This window comes from Pinus tabuliformis, chromosome 2_2 (assembly GCF_031772625.1).
Source record: "Pinus tabuliformis cultivar Carrire ecotype Pingquan chromosome 2_2, CPIR1, whole genome shotgun sequence".
In the NCBI taxonomy this organism is placed as follows: domain Eukaryota; kingdom Viridiplantae; phylum Streptophyta; class Pinopsida; order Pinales; family Pinaceae; genus Pinus; species Pinus tabuliformis.
Genome location: NC_142300.1, coordinates 343,945,983 through 343,969,155, shown reverse-complemented (window position 1 = coordinate 343,969,155; position 23,173 = coordinate 343,945,983).

Genomic DNA, 23,173 nt, shown 5'->3' with positions numbered 1-23,173 from the left:
AGCAAATCAAAAATACGAAAGTGTTGTTCAATTGATTGAACAACAATCGTGCAATCGTTTGAACAGCAAATAAAAAATGCAAAAGTTTTGTTCAATCGATTGAACAACAATCGTTTGAAGAGTAAAATCGAAGAATGCAAAAAGTGTTGCTCAATCGATTGAGAAACAAAAATAAAATAAAAATTCAAAAAGTGTTGTTCAGTCAATTGAACAGCAATCGTTCAATCGTCTGAATAGCAAAATTCAAAAAATACAAAAAGTTGTTATTCAATTGATTGAACAACAATCGTTCAATCGATTGAATAACACTTACCAAAAACAAAAAATCTCATATTTACATGGTGATGCCTACTAAATTGCAATCAATCAAAAGAACATATACATTATTTACAATTTAAAGAAAATCACAATTTTACAAAAGAAAATTTGTCGGGTCATCACTCCCTACAGCTAAGATTTGCATGGAGGGGTCCTCACGTACCTACTGGTAGAAAGACTCCTTGGTGAGTGGTTTGTGGTAGAGATGCACTCGATGCCCATTCACCTTGAAAGAATGGCCAGACCCATCAATTGTAGTCAAATTGAGAGTACCATTGTTATGTACTTCTTGAATTTCATAAGGGCTGAGCCATCTTGTTTGCAACTTGCTTGGAAAATCTTGGAATCTAGAGTCATAGAGGAGTGCCTAATCTGCTTTTCGAAATTTCTTCTTTTTGATAAGGCTATTGTGCCACTTTTCCCTTTGCTGCTAAATAATTGCATTCCATTGCAGAACAAGAAGTCAAGCCTCATCTAGTTCATTGATTTGTCGAAGTCGCTTGGTCTGGGCTTCTGTTAAATCCAGTCCCACTTCTTGAGCCATTCTTAGATTCTTTATTTTGAATTCAATCAGAAAAATAGGTTCTTTGTCGAACACGAGTTGGTACGAAGAGTATTCAGTAGTATTCCTCCAAGTCGTGCGATAGGCCCACAAGGCCTTTGGCAATCTAGCAACCTAGTCTTGCAGATGTGTTGAGGTTATCTTGGTCAGAATTGCTTCAATGACCTTATTTCTCCTTTCAACCTGCCTTTTTGCCTACAGGTGATATGGGGAAGTGATCTTGTGTGTAATGTGATGATTTTTTAGAGTGGTTGTAATCTTGTGTCCTAAAAATTTCCCTCCCCCATCTGTTATCACTTCCCAAGATAAACCATGCTGCACGAATAGCCCAAAGAGGAAGTTAGTCATGTAGGTTTTAACCCCGTACAGAAATTACCTGCATACAAATTCTAAAACACATAAAATAAATAATACGAGAGCATAAAACATAAAACACATATACACAGATATTTTCCCCTAGATCCCAAAACTGAGACTACCAGCTTGATTTTTCATTATATTCCTTTCAATGTTACAATACATATTTATACATGTCGAAGCATCCAATACCATGGAACAAAAACCATCGCTTCCAAAACCATGGACCGAAAACCATTGCGTCCAAAACCATGTGCGAAAATCATGCGCAAAACCATAGGTGGATCCGCCCAACCTAACATAGGGTCCAAAACCATAGGTGGGTCCACCCAACCTAACATAGAGTGGGGTTACCAGCACCCCTCAAGCCCCCTGTGACCCCCCCGCTACACAATTGGCACAACCATGGGCTAGTCGTGGAAAGAATATAACACAACCCAACATTCTCCCACTTATTGTTTTCTTTCCACAGGGGGGCACAAGAGAGCTTAGTCATTTATCCAACCCTATAATGCCCACTATTTCTCTACATGAAGAGAACTTCTCAGAGCTTACAGATTTTGTTAATGCGTCTGCAGTATTCTTCAAAGTGTCCACCTTTACCAGCAACACCTTTTTTTCTTCTATCATATCCCTCACAAAGTGATACTGAACATCAATGTGGTTTGTCTTTCAATGATATGCAGGGTTCTTTGCCAAGAATATTTCACTTTGGCTGTCACAGTCTATCTTTATAGCTCCTTGTACTAACCCCATACTTGAACACAATCTCTGCAACCAAACTGCTTCCTTGCTTGCATAAGTGGCTGCCATGTATTTTGCCTCTGTAGTTGAAAGTGCCACTACATATTGTTTCTTACTCATCCAACTGACTGCACCTCCAAATAGGTTAAACACATACCCACTTGTAGATCTTTGATCTAGATCTCCAGTCGAGTCTGCATCAACAAAGCCACAAATATCCAACACTTTGTTTAATCCTGGTCTTCCTTCGTAGCACAAACCATAATCACTAGTGCCACGCAAATCCCTGAAAACCTGCTTCATTGTTGTCCATTGCTCCTTTCCTAGTTTTGACATAAACCTACTCAATAATCCCACTGCATGTACAATGTCTGGTCTAGTACAAACCATTGCATACATTAGGCTACTGATTGCACTTGCATATGGAACACAAAACATGTCCTCTTCCTCTTCTTGTGTCTTGGGACACAATTCAGCAGATAAATTTACACCTACAGGAATAGGAACCTTCACTGGTTTACTATCCTGCATATTAAACCTCTGCAGTATTGTCTCGACATACTTCCTCTAGTTTAACCAAATCTTCCTCTTTTCTCGATCTCTTTTAATTTCCATGCCCAAAATATAGTTTGCAGCACCAGGATCTTTCATCTCGAATTTGGAGGACAATTGGGTCTTCAAATCCTGGATAATTTCTTTGTCATTTCCAACCAGCAACATATCATCCACATACAAGGCAAGATAAATAACATGGTCACAATTAATTTAAAATACACATAGTGATATGCTTTGCTTCTAGTGAAGCCAGGTCCCCATATAAATGTATCAAATTTCTGATACCACATCCTTGGTGACTGTTTTAACCCATACAGAGACTTATTTAACTTGCATACCAGTTCTTTCTTACCCTTAACCACAAAACCTTCAAGTTGCTTCATGTAGATCTCCTCTTCTAGATCCCCGTGAAGAAATATTGTATTCACATCCATCTGTTCTACCTCAAAATAAAAAGCAGTAGCAATAGATAACAGTTATCTAATAGAAGTTACCTTGGCAACAGGAGAAAATATATCACCAAAATCAATTCCTGGCACCTGGGAATAACCTTTTGCTACCAACCGAGCTTTGTATTTCTCCACCTTTCCTTTTGCATTTGTCTTTTTCTTGAACACCCATTTGCTGCCAATGGGTTTCCTTCTGGCCAACAACTCCACCAGATCCCAAGCCTCATTTTTGTGCAAAGATGCCATTTCATCAACCATGGCCTCTTTCCAAAGTTTTCCATCCTTTGAATCTATTGCTTTCTTCATAGTTCTGGCATCATCATCAGTAATAGATAAAGCAAAATTTGAATAGAAACCATATGGACTATACCTTTCTAGCTTCCTTCTTTCTCGAACTGATCTTCTCACACCCAAAGTTTTTGGCTCTTCATCTTTTGATTCCTCCTCTAATGTAGAGTCTGATTCTTCCTCCTTTAGATCAAACTCTATCTTCTCAGGTTCCTTTGGTTGGACTTCATGTTTAATAACATCTTTGACCTCTCTGAACACCACATCTCAGCTATACACAACCTTCCTTGTTATTTGGTTCCAAAGCTTATAACCCTTTAAACCATCCTTATACCCAATAAAGATGCACTTTTCATATTTACTATCCAAATTTGTTCTTTTCTCCTTTGGAACATATACATATGCATCACATCCAAATACCCTCAGATGTGAAAGAGAGGGTTTCTTACCAGTCCATACCTCTTGTGGAGTTTTATCCTCCAATGCTGATGAAGGTGATCTATTCACTAGGTAACATGTTGTCTCCACCGCCTCTGCGCAGAATTCTTATCCTAACTTGGCACCATTGAGCATGCTTCTTGCCCTTTCCATCAGTGTCTTGTTCATTCTTTCTGCAACTTCATTTTGTTGAGGTGTATATGGAGTAGTCTTCTACCATGTTATACCACACTTCTTACAGAATTCTTCAAATTCCTTACTACAAAATTCTCCACCGTTATCTGTCCTCAACACCTTTATCTTCTTTTCTGTCTAATTTTCCACCAGAGCCTTGAATTCTTTAAACCTGTCAAAGACTTCACATTTCTTCTTAAGGAAATATCTCCATGTATTCCTTGAGAATTCATCTATAAATGATACATAGTACACAGACTTACCCAGTGATGGAACCTTCACAGGTCCAAGCACATCACTATGCACAAGCTCTAATATATGTTTCGCCCTCTTACCACCAGAGGGGAAACTCACCCGATTCTGCTTCCCATATACACAATTTTCACAGAAATCAAAATCTAGAGAGCTATTACTCATACCTTCTACCATACCTTTACCATGAAGTATTCGAAGGCCCTTCTCTCCAATATGTCCAAGCCTTTGATGCCACAACATGGTCTTCTCTCCAAAGACCACTAGATTTTCTACTCCACTTTCAGGAACCACAAAACTGTTGCACCCATCAGCAACTATGCTACCTTGCAGCTTGCACAGAGTTCCAATCCGAACTCCCCACATCAATACCATTGCTCCCTGAACCATCTGGCAGGTATCTTTCTCGAACACTGTTTTTACACCTATATCATCCAACTTGCTTACAAAAATCAGATTTTTGGCCAATGCAAGAATATGCAGAACACCTAGAAGTGTTCTAACCCTTCTACCTTGCAACTTCAACTTTAATTTTATGCGACCAACAATTCTAGCCTTCCTATCATCCCCTAAGAAGACATCACCACCATTGTATTTCTCATACTCACAGAACCACTCTCTATGGGGAGTGAAGTGAAAGGATGGACCTGAGTCAATCAACCATACCTCATGATCTACATGTGTACTTGAAGAAGCCAAGTACACATCCCCACCTTCATTTGAGGTGATTTTCACCTCTGCATAAGCAGCATCATCAGATCCCTTTCCTTTGTCAGGAGCTTTAGATTTACAGTCCCTTTTGTAGTGCCCTTCCTTTCCGCATTTCCAGCACACCACCTTTACATGTTTTCCTAGAGATTTAGATCTCCCTCTAGATTTAGATCTCCCACTCGATGACTTATTTTTGTTTCTGTTCATGGACTATCCTCATACAGACAAGGCATCACCATTCTGGCTCTCCATATTTTTCTATCTCATCTCCTCTGTCAGCAAGGATGAAACTATTTCATCAAACTGCAAGGTAGTTGCATTGCTACCTATTGCAATAACCAGACTATCCCATGAATCTGGTAGAGAACACAATAAAATTATGCACTTATCTTCATCTAAAATTTTAAGATCAACAGATAATAACTGACTTACCACAGTATTAAATTCGTTCAGATGCTCTATCAGTAAGTCTCCATCTTTCTTCCTCAGGTTATACAACTTTTTCCGCCAGAACAGTTTATTCACCAGAGACTTAGATTGGTACAAAGTCCTTAACTTGTCCCACAAAGCCTTAGTTGTAGCTTCTCCTGATACATTCAGCAATACTGAATCTGAGACACATAATCGTATTCTGCTCTTTGCCTTCCGATCCAACTTCTTCCATTCTTCATCAGACACTCTCGTTGGTTTAGTACCCAGATCTACCACGATCCACTAGTCTTTATCCACCAACAGATCCTCCATATTGAGTTTCCACAGCTCAAAACTCTGACCATTAAATTTCTCAATCTCTATCTTTCCACTGCTCTCCATCTTCTTTCACCACCAGAATCGATCTCACAGATCTCCCACTGAACAGGGTCTACCACAGGCCCGAGCAAAACCCCTCAGCAACAAAGGCGTCCCCTTGAAGCCAAAATAGCTTTGATACCAATTGTAGGTTTTAACCCCGTATAGAAATTACCTACATATAAATTCTAAAACACATAAAATAAACAATGTGAGAACATTACACATAAAACACTCATACACAGAAATTTTCCCCTGGATCCCAAAACCAAGACTACCAGCTTGATTTTTCATTATATTCCTTTCAATGTTACAATACATATTTATACATGCTGAAGCATCCAAGACCATTGACCGAAAACCATCACATCCAAAACCATGGACTGAAAACCATCACGTCCAAAACCATGTGCAAAAATCATGCACAAAACCATAGGTTGCTCCACCCAACCTAACATAGGGTCCAAAACCATAGGTGGCTCTGCCCAACCTAACATAGAGTGGGGTTACCTATACCCCTCAAACCCCCTGTGACCCACCCGCTATGCAATCAGCGCAATGAAGGGGGGGCTCCACCCCCCTTCTAACCCCCTAGTTAACTACATGGGCTAGTTGTGGAAAGAATATAACACAACCCAACAAATCACGGCTTCCTCTGTAACTCTTGGTAAATCTACTGTTTCCACCCATTTTGTCACATAATATGTCGCAACCAGTATGTAGGCTTTCTGATTTTATGGAGGATGGAATGGGCCAACGAAGTCCAATGCCCATCGTTTGAAGGGTTCTATGACTAGTTGGGGCTGCAGCGACATTTCATCAAATTTGTCGGGCTAGCCCATCCTTTGGCAGCTATCACAAGCCTGGGCATATTTCTTAGCATCTTTAAAAATAGTGAGCCAATAATAGCCCATCTATAGTACCTTATTCTCTGTCATTCGATCTACGAAGTGTCCCCCATAGGGTTCGTAATGGAAAGCCTTTAGGATGTCATAAATCTCATCCTTGTGAATGCATCTGTATATACACATATTGAACCCTGTGTGGAAAAGATATCTGCTAATCCAAGAGAATCAGGTGTTGTGCTGAACGATCTGTTTCCTTTCCCTTGCTGTCAAATTCTTGGGAAGCTTCCCCACTGCCAGATAATTTTCCACATCTGCATACCATGGCATCTTGACTGCTATGACAAGCAAATGTTCATCTAGAAATTGGTTGTCTACTGCTAGTCGATCATTTATCTTCAAAACTTGGGATCGAAAATCAGCAACTGGGCTTTCCTTCCCGGATGATCTTTGATAGTGATTTCAAACTCCTAAAAGAGTAATAGCCAATGATTCACTTCACCATTTGTGATAGGTTTGTTAGCTAAGTACCAAATGGTAGAGTGATCAGTATATAGAAAAACTTGGTAGCGAGTTATGTAATGTCTAAATTTGTTTATGGCAGAAATGACAAGTAAGAATTCTTTTTCTGTTATTGTATGATTGAGCTCTGTAGCAGTAATATTTTTGCTAATATAATATATAGCATATGGTTTTCTGTCCTCCTCCTGGTTGAGGATAGCACCTATCGCTGCATCTAATGTGTCCATGGATATGTGAAAAGGAAGCTCCCAGTTTGGTCCTCATGATATTGGTTCCGTCAAGACTAGTTTCTTTAAACCTGTAAAAGATGTGTCACATTTGTCAGACCACTTGAAATCAACATTTCCAGTTAAAGCATATAAAGGTGCAGTAATTTGTGAAAAGTTTTTAATAAACCTGTGATAATCGCCTGCATATCCCAGGAAACTACGTACCTCCATCTGAGTATTGGGTGTAGGTAGTAAAAGAATTACCTGTATTTTTGTTGGGTCTACCTATATTCCTATTGCAGAAATATAATGTCCCAATATTACGCCTTCAATCATCATCATGTGACATTTGACATTGCTTAAACATAACCTCATAGGAATGCATCATTCTAAAACATTTTCTAATGTTTGTAGTGCTTGATCAAATTCATCCGCATATGGAGTCCTTCATTTATCACGTAGGCAAATATGTTGAGTATATCTCTTTGAAACGTGGCTGGGGAATTGCATAAGCCAAATGGTAACACTCTGTAAGCGAATGTACCCCAAGGATAGGTGAAGGTTGTTTTTCCTTGATCTTCAAGGGCGAATTGAATCTAATTACAGCTGCTGAAGCCATCTAGAAAGGATAGGAATTTCTTCCCTGCTAAAGTATCAAGGACCTGATCAATAAAGGGAAGAGGGAAGTGATCTTTCTATGTTGCCTTATTCAATTCTAGGTAATCCACAAAGATAGGCCACTTCCCATTTTTCTTGGGGACGACCACAAATGGAGAAACCCATTTGCTATCTGAAATAGGATAAATGAAATTCACATCCAACAGCTTTTGTAACTCTTCTTCCACAATGTCCTTGAGATGCAGATTCAATCTCCGTTGAGGTTTCTAGATAGGATGAGCACCCTTTTTAGTGTAGATGTGATGTGTACACAGTTGTCAGTCTATACCCTTCATGTAGGGATAATCCCAGGCAAAAGTCCCTTTATATTTTTGCAGGACCTGAGTGAGCTTTTGCTACTGATCACTATCCAAGCTATCATTAATGTTTAAAACTTTTCCTTGTTCAATTTCCACAAGCTTGTTGTTATGAACAGTAGTCATCTGGATGTGATGATCATCGCTACCCTTCAAGGGATCTTCCAAGGCTTCATTATCTAGAATTTCTTTTAACATTTGAAACTTTACATTGCTCACATTAGCTTATTGATTGATAAAGTTTTTGATAATGTCATCTTTAGTCTGATCTTTGAATTCAAGTGCCTCTACCACTTTGAGTGGCGAACGGTTGATTTCTTCTAGGTATGCTGGTGGTTGTTTACATATTTTTAAAATGGGTAGACTTGGTTTGGCAGGGGGTATAAAACAAGATTTTTTACAGCATCTCCCTTTGCAGTAGTCATGCTTCCATCTCGATAGCCTATATATTCATCAATTGTCGCCAGCCAAGGACAACCTAATATCAGAGGGTGCCCATCCAATTGACTCTTTGGGTTTATAACAAGAAAATCTATTGGATACTCCCATGAATAAACAGAAACTGTAATATCTTGTAAAGTTCCTTCTGGCCTTACCACCGAACGATCAACAAGTTCTAGTAAGGTGGTGGTTGGATCCATGGCTATAATACCAAGTGCTTTACAAGTTTATGTTGTTAAAATGTTAATGGCTACACCTAGATCAACTATCATATTGGGAAAAGAGTGGCCATATATGTTATGAAACTAGCTCACAAAAAGATAGAAAAGATAGATCAATGCCTTAGAAATAAGCCTCTTCGAGGGGGAAACCTCCTTTACATTAGACAAATGAGCAATTCTTAGATGATACAAATGACAAGACCTCCTTTCTATATATAGGAGTCTAAGGGGTCATAATATAATCAGAGCCGACACAACAATAATAATGTAAGGGCACAATAATAACAATAGTGGGCTTCTATGGGCACAATAGTAACAATATGGAGACTACATGGGTACAACAATATAATAAGGGGGTTGTACTAATAACAATAAGGGGTTACACAAGTAGTATAGGGGCCTAACATGCCCCTCTCCTTCAAAAAGTGTTGTCCTCAACACTTGAGTAGTTCTTGATGCTTTTGTATAAAATTCTTGTCCTCCCATGTGGAATCTTCAGCAGGTAATTTCTTCCACTTGATCAGATACTCTAAAATTAATCGATTTCGTAGCTATCAGGTTCTTGTTTCTGTGACTACTCCAGATTCCAATATGATTTTTCCTTCCTCTTCAAGTTCTTGTAATATTGTTTGAATTGGGATCTTCTCCAACTTTTGAATGAGTGGCCACACTTCTTCGTGCTTCTTCCATTCATCCCTTGCTTCATTTATCCAATCAAGTTGGATAAAAGAAATATCACAAAATAATGCTTCCACATCCTCATCCTTTCTTGAGAGTGCATCTGCAACAAAATTTTTCTTCCCTTTTCTATAGATGATGTCAAAGTCATAACCCAACATAGTTGTGACCCATTTTTTTTGTTCTTCTAAAGATAATATTTGTTCTAAAAAGTATTTAAGACTATCATGATCCATTTTTACCTTGAAGTGTCTTCCCATTGGGTAAGGTCGACATTTCTTAAGTGCATGTAGTATTGCCAACATTTCCTTCTCATAAAGAGCTTGCTTGAGATGTAGCCATAAAAATACCCAGTCACCTACATCAAAACATTTTTCACGGCGATATTGATCTACCTATTATTTCATTCTATTTTTCACCAAAGTAGCGTTATCCTTTAAAAGTTGGAGAACTTGTTGTTGATGCTGGATGTGATCTTTCACTACTTGAACCTTTTTCTTCTTGATATTTCCTTCTATATTTAGAGTTTGAGGAGTGGTAATTTCTTCCAATGCTTTACAAGATATGGTCAGATTAATTTCTTGATGCTCGATGTGATCTTTCACTTCTTGAACATTTTTCTTCTTGATATGTCCTTCTATCTTGATAGTTTGAGGAGTTGTAATTCCAGCCAATGCATTACAAGATATGGTTGGATTCATTTCCTCTTTCTTGATGTGATCTTTCACTTCTTGAACTTTTTTCTTCTTGATATGTCCTTCTATCTTGAGAGTTTGAGTGGTAATTCTTGCCAATGCTTTACAATATATGGTCAGATTCATTTCTTCTTTCTCTAGGGTTCGTTCCTGGTTTATATCCTCTTCTTTTGATGTTTCTTGATCCTTTTCTTCCTCCTCTTCATAATCTATGTAAAATAATATCTTCGTAGCACACTTATGACCTTTAGTGCATTTGCTATCACAATTGTAACAAAGCCCTTTTTCTCTTTTTTCTTACAATTGTTATGGTGTCACCCTTGTAGGTTGTGGAAGGCTAGGAGAAACAACACTTCCATGTTTATAGTTGTGAGGGGTAGAATTCCTTGTTTCCATAATTTTTCTATCCACTTTTCTTGCCAACTTGAATGCCTTCTCCAATGAATTAGGTTCCCAAAGACAAACCTCATGTTGAATGTTATCCTTTAAAGTCCCTATGGAGACATCAATCCTCTGCTTCTCTGTAATATCATTTTCCCTCATATTAAAGTTTTGAAATTCCTCAATGCATTTTGCCATTGAACACTTTTGTTTGAGATTTATCAATTGGTTAAAGAAGGTGTTTCTCTTTGTATCCTCATAATGTGCTATCATTTCCTCCGTGTAAATTGACCATGTGACAAGTGGTTTACGAGAACAAATGACATTATACCATAAAAATTGATTCGGTTCTAAATAATTAGGTGTAATACATACCTTTTGTAATAGTGGTACACCATGTAGATCAAAATATTTCTCCATCTATAGCATCCAATTTATCGGATCCTTGCCATCAAACTTCCTCATCTCGCTTTTTCTTGATTTTAGGAGCTCGATATTGAAACGACTGTAACTCTATAATTTTGGATCTAATAGTTCCAAAATTGCAATCTCTAGTATTTCTCCACGTCCTCCTTCCAATGCCACCAGTTTGATTGAAATTGGATTCTCCAAGAAAGAGTTATGCATAATATCCCAAGATGACCTGATTATACACATTTTCAAAATAGCGAACTTGTATGAAGTGCCACGTGTCACTGTTTTGACCTTAGGATTTGAAAAATACACACAAAAGGCTACATTCCATCCTCTTTCTGTAACTTCTTTCGAAATTGCAATCTGATGCTTAGAGAGAAAATTATGACGATTTTGCCAAGGTCACCTGTTTAAGATGTAATTCGGGAGTCTGCAAAAACCGTAACTTCCTCAGATCATATATCCGAAAATATAGCAAAACAAGATCTAGAATTTGGACCCAGGGTTTAAACCGATTTCGTCTCAAATGGGTTTTTGTTTTAGCTTCTGAAACTTCGTATCAAAAACGTTATAGTGAAAATTCCATGATGATCTGTTTTAGATGAAATTCTGGAGCTTGCAAAAACTATAACTTCCTCAGATCATATCTCCGAAAATATTGCGATACAAGCTCTAAAATTCAAACCCAAGGTTTAGCGAGATTTCATCTCAAATGCGTTTTATTTGTAGCTTCTGAAATGTCGCAAAAATAGATTTATAGTGGAAATGCCATGATGACCTATTTGGAGCAACGAAAACCCTAGAATCCAAAGCTCTGATACCAAATGTTATGAAACCAACTCACAAAAAGATAGAAAAGATAGATCAACGCCTTAGAAATAAGCCTCTTCGAGGGGGAAACCTCCTTTACATTACACAAATGAACAATTCTTAGATGATACAAATGACAAGACCTCCTTTCCATATATAGGAGTCTAAGGGATCATAATATAATCAGCGCTGACATAACAATAATAATGTAAGGGCACAATAATAACAATAGTGTGCTTCAATAGGGCACAATAGTAACAATATGGGGACTACATGGGTACAACAATATAATAAGGGTTTGTACTAATAACAATAAGGGGTTACACAAGTACTATAGGGGCCTAATGATATATTTGAACTGTCACTATGGGATTCCCAGAATCTTCATACTTTACAGAGTTTCCCCTCCCAAGAGTAAATCAGATAAGGTTAATACAACATGAATGGTGGGTGAAGTTTTTTCTTTCCTCACAGGCTTCTTTATAGATAACTCTTTAAATATTTTAGCATAGATGGGAATGTCCTAGATGGCGTGGAGGAGCAAAATTTTTATACAATGATTTTTTAGTTCCCCTACAAGATCAAAATATGGGTAAACAATTGGCTTAGGTATTGTTAACCTTTTGGGGAATGGGGGAGAAGTGACTATGAGTTCCTTAGGATATTTATGTTGATTTGTCTCTTCTCCTTATTTTTTTTCAGTATGAATTACAGGTGGTGGTATATGTACAAGTGGTGTTTCGATCTCAATTGATGGTTGATCCATGTTTTCCTCAGGGGTGATGATACGTCCTGACCTCAATCTTAATTCATTAGATTCTTTTTGTTCAATCTCCTAGTCTAAGCTTTCAACAATCTACACCAGCTGAACTAGTCTATTATTGGGATTCAAATTCGGTTGAGCTAGCAGTTGAGGGTGCAGAAGAGGCTGAGGATTTTGTTGTAATGGATAAGGAGCTAATATTGTAGGTTGAGGTTGAGGACCTGTCCCCATAGGAGTATTGGATATCAATCCAAATTTAAATAAGAATGCAACAAATTACAGATATAATCATACATATAGAGATGCAGTATAAATAATACTTCTTTTCGTTACTGTAAAATACTGAAATATGCTTACAAACAGAAATGGAAATAAACTAGCTAGGGTGATGGTAGCTTATTTCTAAGAAGAGATGTGGTGGCTACATGCCTCTGAACTATCTTACAATAAGGATCAAAGGTCTATTTATTGTTGAGAAACAATGGAAAACCCTAAACATCCAAAAACTTGACCCTAAGAGATGAAGCACCAAACTATGGACCCTGTTTTGGGTAAATTGGTACATCAACTTCCTGGGTTGTAACTTTGGCATACGATCTTCATATGACGTGCATAATACCTCGCTAGAAAGATGTATTTAAGGACTACAACTTTGGGAAGAGCAACATCAATTTTTGGTCCCATGTTTCTCCCAGTTTTCTCAAAAAACGTTGTTTAGGGCCTCAAAACAGCTCCAGAAGTTCAGGACCCAAAAAACTGCTAAAAATAGTAAATTGTGCTACAATTAAGGAAACTGAAAAACTGAAAGAAACAATGGTGGGGGTCCAAGTGGAATTGGTGGGTGGCCACCAATATCCACATGGATCATTCCTCCCCCCTTAGGAAGCAATGACCCCCATTGCATTGAGTTCCTCCATGAGATGAGGAAACTTCTCCTGAACTTGGTCCCTAGTGAGCCACTTGCCCTGGTGAAGGAATTGGCCAACTTTGACAACTCGATATAGTTGGATATTTTGCTGGTGAGTGTGCTTAATCTGTGTCTCCATGATCCAATCAGTTGCAGCTTGTTCCATGCAAACTGGATTTAACTCTATTGGTGTGAGCTGTTCTGCAATGTCAGCTATGTCTAGTAATGGTGGAAAGTATGGCCGAAGGCTGTCCACATTGAACACCGGATGTAGGCCAAAGAATGGGGGAATGGTGAGCTCAAATGCATTGTCTCCCACAGCCTTGGTAATGGTGTAAGGACTGTATCAGAGTGTTTTGAGTTTCTGATAGGCCCCCGTAAGGTGTTCCTTCTGCAAATGCAACCAGACTTTGTTGCCCAACTGAAACTTGTGTGGCACTCAATGTTGATCATGTTGCTTCTTATACTTGGAATTTGATTTCTCCAGAATGTCATGGACCTATTGGCAGATAAGTTGGATGTGCTCAATGAATTTGTTTTCCTTATCTATTTCGGACTAGACATGAGTTGAATCTGATTGAGTAGCTGCAAATGGCATGGCCACATTAATGGGACATAGTGACTGGAATCCCAAGCCTACCTGAAAAGGGTTGTGGCCAGTCGAGCTATGGTGAACATAGGGGAGGCTCTCATCCCATGTGCGTGGATACTTTGAGTTGTACATGCGCAGAATGTGTATGATCATCCTATTGACAACCTCCGTATGGCCATCAGTTTAGGGATGGAAGGTTGTGGACTTAGTGAATTTGGTGTCCAGCATCGACCAGAGATTGGACCAAAATGTACTGAGGAACCTGCTATCCCGATCTGAGATGATAGATTGTGGGATCCCAAAGTGTACCCACACTTATTCAAAGAAGAGTTTAGCAGTGGCTTCTGTTGTGATATTGTTCTTGCAGGCTGCCATAATGGCCGTCCTCAAGAACCTGTCGATGACAACAAAAACACAATCATTTCCATGCTTAGTAGAAGGAAGGCCTGACATGTAATCCATGGAGATGGATTCCCAAGGTCACCTAGGGTTAGGTAGTAGAGTATAGAGGCCTTTCTTCTTGATGGTTGGTTTGGAAATGGCACAGGTAGTGCAGGATCTGATCTACTTCCCAACATCTTGTCAAAGATTTGGCTAATAGGAATGCTTTTGCAATACTGCCACCATTTTCTCTACCCCAAAATTCCCAACATCCCAACTGTAGTGTGCTTCCCAAATCATCTTGGCATGCTCGCCTGAAGGAACACAAAGGTGACCCAAGTGGCATAACATGGCATCTTGGAGGTGAAAATATGGAACATGCTGACCCTCCTAGAGTGTCTAGTATGTGTGGCTTAATTCTAGGTTGCCTTTGTATAGAAGTGGCCAATCGGAAGTCTCGTGCCCACAAGAGTTGAGCATGGTGGTTAACACCATGATTGGTGGTCGACTGAGGCAATCTACAACATTATTGGTGATTCCCTTCTTATACTTGATATTCAAATGGAACTATTGCAGGTATGTGGACCACTTCTAATGGCAATCATTCTACAACTTCCCTTGCATCTGTATGAACTACAGGGGTTGGTGGTCTGTGTGGATGATCATTTCCTTCCCCAAAATGTAATGCTTCCATTGTCAACAGGCCTGCACAATGGAATACATCTCTTTTTCATAAGTGGGATCTTTCCGGACTGTGTCTGAAAGTGTCTCACTATGATATGCCACTAGATGCTTGTGTTGAGTAAGGACTACCCCAATAGCATAGTCTGAGGCATCTATCTCAATCTCAAATGGTTGTTGCAAGTCTAGTAATGTGAGCACTGGTGTCGAGCAGAGGTGATCTTTCAACTCTTTGAATGCCTTCTATTGAGATTCAAAAAATAAATATAAATAAATAAATAAAAATATAAATAAATAAATAAATGAAAATAAATAAATAAATAAATAAAAATAAAAATAAGAATAAAAAATAAATAAATAAATAAAAATAAAAAATTTTCTTTCACTCCTCCCTTGGTGACTTGACTCAAGGGCCAAGTGATATGATAAAATCCCAACACGAACCTACGGTAGAAGTTGGCAAGATCCAAAAAGTTACGAAGCCTTGTCAGAGTGGTTGGAGATGAGCAATCCAAAATTACTTGGATCTTGGATGGATCCACATGCACCCCCTGTTCATCAATAATGTATCCCAAATACTGAACTTGGGTCATGCCAAAAGTGCATTTCTCCAAATTGGCACATAACTTGTGTTGTTGCAGTTTTTGGAGAACCTATCGAATGTGGTGGAGGTGCTCTTCCCAACTCTGGCTAAAGATTAGGATGTCATCCAAGTATACCACTACAAATGAGTTGGTGAATGGCCGCAAGATGTCATCCATTAGCCTCATGAATTTTGCAAGAGCATTCATCAACCCGAAAGGCATAACCAACCATTTGAAAAGGCCATCCTTGGCTTTGAAGGTAGTCTTCCACACATTGGAGGGTTTGATTGGTACCTGGTGATATCCTGACTTCAAATTGATCTTACTAAAATATTTTCCCCCCTTCAGTTGGTCCAGAAGGTCATCAATCTGTGGGATCAGGTACCTATTCTGGACAGTTATCTTGTAAAGCTCCTGATAGTCAATACAGAATCTCCAAGTCCCATCCTTCTTTTGTACCAACATGATCAAGCTCCCACAGGGTGATGAACTTGGTCGGATGTGACCTTTCTAAAGTAGCTCCTAAATAGACCTCTTGATTTCATCACTCTCCATAACGAAGTGCCTATAGATTGGTCCATTGGGCAGCGGTGCACCTGGGGTCAAATCGATGGAGTGCTTGACCTAACAGTGCAGAGGAACCCCTACGGGGAAGGTGAAGATGTCCTCGTACTACTCCATGACCTTGTCCATCTATAGTTGTCATGTAGAGGGGCCCTATTTGGAGGTCATTGCCACCGTCTTCTTCTTTCCTTGAGGGTGTATCGTCAGGAAAAAAAAATTCCCAGTTTGGAAACAAGCTTACTGCATTGTTTTGCATTAACCAAAGAGATGGCGGTAGGCGGTGCCACCTCTAGTATCATGTATAACTTATTTCCCAAAGTAACAATAACAGCACAAGGCCTTGATTCATAGACAGCATGCTACTTCCATAAGTATGGTTGGCCTAATAATACATCACAAACATCAAGGGGAGAAATGTCACACAATACCTCATCTGTGAAGGGCTTGATGTTGTATGGGAGGTGACACTGCTGGCTCATGCGAAGATCCCGTCCTTGGTGAAGCCACCTGATGGTGTGTGGTTGTGTATGTGTTGTGGTCAGTAAGCCCAGCCGCTTCACAACCTCTCACGAAATGAGGTTCTTTTGGCTCTCACTGTTAACAATGAACTGTACTGGGGAGCCCTTTACCGACATCTGGGAGTGGAAGAGGCGCTCCTCCTCCTCTAGATCTTTGGGTTCCTCCTTTTGGATCTTCATGGTGGCAACAATGGTGTTGGGCTCTACATCGATAATCTACTTCCCTTTATCATTCCCCTTATCAGGTTCTGAATCAGAGTCGGAACATGCATTTGATTCTAAACCTTTATCTCGACCACCAGTGATTGCTTGGCCCAACACTCACTTGTGTTGTGAGTAGAGCTCTTATGGAATTCACACTACTTTCCCATGTCCTTTTTCGGCCTCGCGACATTGTTCTTTGCTTGCAGCTTTGGCGGGTTGTCTTGGGTGACCCTGCCTTGGCTTTGTCCTTTGCTCTGTGGTTTGGGGGCACCTTTCCCCTACTTCATATTCATAAATCCAAAGTCTTGATTCTTTTATTTAAACTTTTTCTCAATCTTGACAGCATATCGGTAGGTCGTGCCGAGCGAGGAGATCTTCAGGAATTCTATTTTGTCCTAGATGTACCTATGTAGGCAGCCATGGTATTTGAGTATCAAATGCTGCTTCGAATCCTTGATACCCAACTTTGTGCGAAGGATATGGAAAATATTGGTAAACTTCGGCACATCTTGGTCCCTTCCCTGTCGCAGCATGGTCCACTTTATGTATTGATCCTCATAGCTTCTAACAGGGTAGTATTGCTCATTGATGGCAGCCCAAAATGAACTCCAAGTGGGTGTGGCTGAAAATAGTGAGGCCATACTTTCATCCTTCTGCTCGCAGTAGGTTTCCCACTAGTCCTTGGCATGGCGGGGAGCTTTGAGAAGAGTGAAAGTAATCTTTTCGCAGCTGGAAAAATCATGAAAAAAAATACCCTTCTAGCAAATTTAACCATTTATCTATAGCGTATGCATCTATCTGACCCTCAAATATGGGAATTTCAAAGTTAATTTGTACCTTAAAGGGTGTAGCGCTTCTAGAGTAGCTACTGGAAGTAGATGTGTCACCCCTGGGTAGCTGCTAAAGGATCTGGGCAAAGTTGTCCATCATCACATTCCTTTGTTGCTCGAGGACCTCTTCGAGCAAGATTTTGATAGGATCTCCTACCCCCTCCTCTTTATTTTCATCCGCCATGGGAGGTTGTCGGGATTTGTGAAGCTAGTATTCCAAAGGTTCGACCAGTTCAAGCCCTAACTCCTTATATCCCAACCTCGTTGGGGACATGCAAAGAATGATAGAGAAAGAGCAGACCGCTCTGATACCACTGATCTGGTTTTAAACAAGAATGCAACAAATTATAGATATAATCATACATAAAGAGATGTAGTAGAAATAATACTTCATTTCATTACTGTAAAATACTGAAATATGCTTACAAACAGAAATGGAAATAAACTAGCTAGGGAAATGGTAGTGTATCTCTGAGAAGATATGCGGCGGCTACATGCCTTTGAACTGTCTTACAATGAAGATCAAAGGCCTATTTATTGTTGAGAAACAATGGAAAACCATAAACATCCAAAAACCTAACCCTAGGAGATGAATCACCAAACTATAGCCCCCATTTTGGGTAAATTGGTACATCAACTTCCCGGGGTCGTAACTTTGGCATACGATCTTCGTTTGACGGGAAAAATACCTCGTTAGAAAGATCTATCTGAGGACTACAACTTTGGGAAGAGAAACATTAGTCCATGGACCCATGTTTCTCCCAAGTTTCCAAAAAAACATCGTTTAGGGCCTCAAAACGGCTCCAGAAATTCAGGACCCGAAAAACTGCTAAAAATAGTAAATTATGCTACAATTAAGGAAACTAAAAAACTAAAAGAAACAATGGTGGGTGTCCAAGTGGAATTGGTGGGTGGCCACCGATATCCACTTGGATCAGATATTCCCAAAGGTCGCTACCAATTTGTAGACCAGTGCATATTTTGAGAAGTGAAGGCAGGCCGCTGGGATGGATAGGAATTACCTTGCCAAACAAGAGTAAAAGGAGAATTTGGCCAACCATTACCTGGAAAGGATTGAGTTGACCATGGTTTCATAGGGAATGGCTAAGGTTTCCAATTTGAGTAAGGAGATTGGCCTTGCCATGTTGCCCCAGGGTTTTGTTGCTGATTAAATTGTGAAGAAGGAAAGAACTGGGATGCATCTTGTGACATACCTGTAGGTTTGGCCTGCCACTATCGATGCTGGTTCATTAGATATACTGACTCTGTCTCTTCTTTTGCTTCCTCAAACACTACTTTCAACCCTGGTAGTGATGGACATTGTTAAGTGGCGTGATTCTTGGTACAAATGGCGCATGTTTGAACCATGTCTAATGGACACTTCCATTGGTTTTGCTTCTTTCGACGGCATGGGTAAAGAATGACCATGTTTTGTTCTGATATGTCTTATTTCTTTTTAGCCTATAGGACGTCCAGCTCCATCGTGAGGGTGCCTAGGATGTCCATCTTGAAATCTTCCAGGAGGTTACCAATTTCCATTCGTGTTGCGCCTCCACTATGTGGTTTGTTTCCCCTAATCATGGGATCTCGGCTTCCCGCTCCTGTGTGTGTGCTTCCTCATGAACACTTGATACACAAGCAAACGATTTCATCATAATATTCTTGATAAATATCCCCTTTCCACATTAGGTTTAGAGTTTCTATCCACTCTTCTTTCATTCCTTTAATTAAGATAGCTCTTAGGACTTCTTTTGGTAAGGTGGTTTGTGGAGATCTCTGCAAGTTATAATGAAATCATTCAATGTATTCTTCTAGAGTTTCATTATCCTTTGCATCCATCTTAAATATTTCATCTTTTATCTCCCTACTCTTGAAAAAGTCTTGGCATCTTGTGAGGAAGGAAGTTTTCATATCATCCCAATAAATAATAGCATGTCCACCCAAACCCATGAACCATCTTAAAGCTCATCCTTTCAGAGTAGAAGGGAACAATTTTAGCTTTTGAGGGTCAGTGGTGTAGTCATACCCTCTACAAAGGACATCAAATTGAAACAAGAAGGCATCAGGATCCTCTGTGATCATCCCATGAAAATTTGGGATTCTCTGCAGAGGGATAACCTTCATGGGGGCATTAGCTACTTGGTCAACTATGGGGTATTCCAATGTTAAGGTTTGACCTTGAGGTGGTTGATTTTCAATTTGGTTAAATATGTGCCAATATCCTTTAGTGATTTCGGGGGCTGTTTTTTTAGTAAGTGGAGGATTAGCAATCCAAGCTGGCTTTGTATCACTACCTAGATCCAGGATCACAGGAGACCATTGTTTCGACAGTTGAGGTCCTGCCTTAGCAGTTCCACTGGTTTCTCCCTCTCCTTCTCTTAAGTATCACAACTTTCCCTCTTGTAGAGGATCATAATGTAAATTTGTTGTAATTTGAAGACTCTGCTCAAATCCTCCAATTTGGCTTTGAATCTCAGTGTAAGCTGTAGATGGTGAGCCTACTGCCTGAGGGATTACAGTAGGACTTTTTCCAGATACAACTCGGAATCCTACTGATGCTTGAGACTCTCCTTTTCTTACAATTTCGTCTATAAAGGTCGTTCTCCCAAGGTTCACCAATCCCTTGGGTTTTTTGGATTTAGGTGGGGGGTTCTGATATTTTTCTATCTTTCTATTCCTAGTCATTCATAAAAACCTATTCCTATTTATTCTCTAAGATTTTGCTGAAAAGCGGGGTGGTAAGCAAGCACTTCACTTGCTAGGTACGCAGGTTCTTACTTCTTGTTTTTAAAACCCAATTCTTTTGCATCAAGATAAAAAGGAAATCACTTTGAAACACTTTCACTGGCAACGGCACCAAAATGTTGGTGCACTAAGATGTGTTTTTACAGGCAATCTTAATTCCTACATTAATTGTCAACCCAAGGCAAGTATTTTTATTTCAAAAGTGTCAGCACTATATATGCAGTGAATTCAGAGGTTAACTAATAATAAATCATTACAATTGCTAATGACTATCTCTTCAAACTCAATCCAAACAATTTTGAAAGAAGTAACTCTGAAAGAAATTCATAACATACTTTGCAATTCTACTTAACCTATTATGACAACAAAGGAATCTGAATACAACTATAGAAATCACACTTGACAATCTTAAATGGAATTGAAACTAACTCACTCAATCATTAAAGAGAACTGCGACAATTGAACGACAAATGATAATTGAATAGCAAATCCCAATTGAACAACAATTGATAATTGAACAACAAATGATAATAGAACAACAAATGATATATGAACAACAAATAACTATATTTCGGAAAGCTATCAATTTTATCTCTAAAATCTATGATAACATTACTTGGAATGAATCAACGATCTAATGTAGGAACTAACATAACCAATCCAACCAAAAGCATTACTCATATATAACACACGGCTAAATCTGAATCTCAAATGAATAGAAAAAGAAAATCAGAATTGACAATCCTCACGATAATCAAAATGATATTAACTTAACATTAACAAATAGTAAAGAATAAAATAGAAAAGATTATAGCACAGGTGAAGCAGTAGATCTTCTCTTGGTTGGGCCCAGAGTCACTAGAAGTCTCCGCTATGAGATACTCAGAATATAATTATGATTTAAATGCAATCTTCTTCATTAAAATGAATAACAGAGTTATAGCATCACCAAAGTAACAGTATTATATGTCCAAAAAAATAATTAAAAACTGTGAATTTCTGAAATAGTTGCGCAGTTTTCCTTTTGGCCTTATATATAACAATTAGAAAAGTAAATAGATAAAATAAAGTCCTCAAGATCAGGGGATCCTAAGGATTTTTCAATAATCGATCTGATTCTATCATAAAATAACATTGATCTGCTTGATCTTCCACCGTCCTGCTTTGCCTCCGACGCCATATTTTTCCTTTGTAAGATGTTGTTGTTCTGTCGATTGAACAACTATTTTCCAATTCGCATCTTCTGCACATAAAGATAGTAAAAATAAATTTTTCTTGCTTACATTCATCTAATTTGTTATTGATTACTTTTACCCAAGTTTAGTATTTATTTCCTTTACTTTTATCCATAAACAAAGATAATCTTGTGAGGATGAGTTCTAAATAAAGCTATTACCAAGGAGAAAACATACCTTTTTCTTGACCCAACACCTACCACTCAAAACTATAAATATAGAAGTGTTATTTCCCCTAGCCTTTCACAACCTACAAGGATGACACCACAACAATTGGAAGAAAAAGAAGTGAAAGGGCTTTGTTACAGTTGTGATAGCAAATACACTAAAGGTCATAAGTGTCTTGAGAATAAATGATTTTACATAGATTGTGAAGAGGAGGAAGAAAAGGAACAAGAAACATAAAAGGAATAGGATATACACTAGGAACCAACCCCATAGAAAGAACAAATGAATCTGACCATATCTTGTAATGCATTGTTAGGAATTACCACTCCTCAAATTCTCAAGATAGAAGGACATATCAAGAAGAAAAATATAATAGTGTTGATTGATTTGGTTAGTACCCATAATTTTATTCATTATAAGATATCCAAGGAATTTAATTTCTTCCTATGTCCAGCACCAGAGTGTCAAGTGATGGTTGTAAATGGAGGAACCATAAATTTCTCTGGAAAGTGCCATAATATCAAGCTATCCGTGGGATAATATGTATTGAATATTCTAATGATTTCTATTCCAATGAGTGGTGTTGATGGTTTACTAGGAGTCCAATCTTTGGGTACAACGACTTTTAATTTTTAAGAGATTTTCTTGAAAAAAATTGGGAAGGAAAAGAAGTTGAATTAAGGGGTATCACATGAAAACCAAGAAAGATAATCAACTCTAATGGAATGACAAAGCCTCTAAAGAAAGAAAAATGGGGCATAATTGCACAATTAATGTCACTGGAGGTTCAAACATTGAAATCATCTATTTCTCTAGATCTCCAAAAAGTCTTGGACAATAATTCTAAGGTTCAAGTTGTGGAAGATCACATCGAGCATAAACAAAAAGTTCTCCAACTCTTAAAGGATAACCTCATTTTGGTGCATAATAGAAAGAAATAATATGTAGATCAACCTTGTAGCGAAATGGGTTTTCATGTAGGTGACTGGGTATTTTTATGACTACAACCATAGAAACAAATGTCCCTCAATAGAGCTAAGAAGGATAATAAATTATCACCAGAGTATTACGGTCCTTACAAGGTGTTGCAAAAGATTGGTATTATGGCATACAAATTGGAGCTTCCTGCATCCTCCCGAGTGCACCTAGTTTTCCATGATTCATGCTTAAAGAA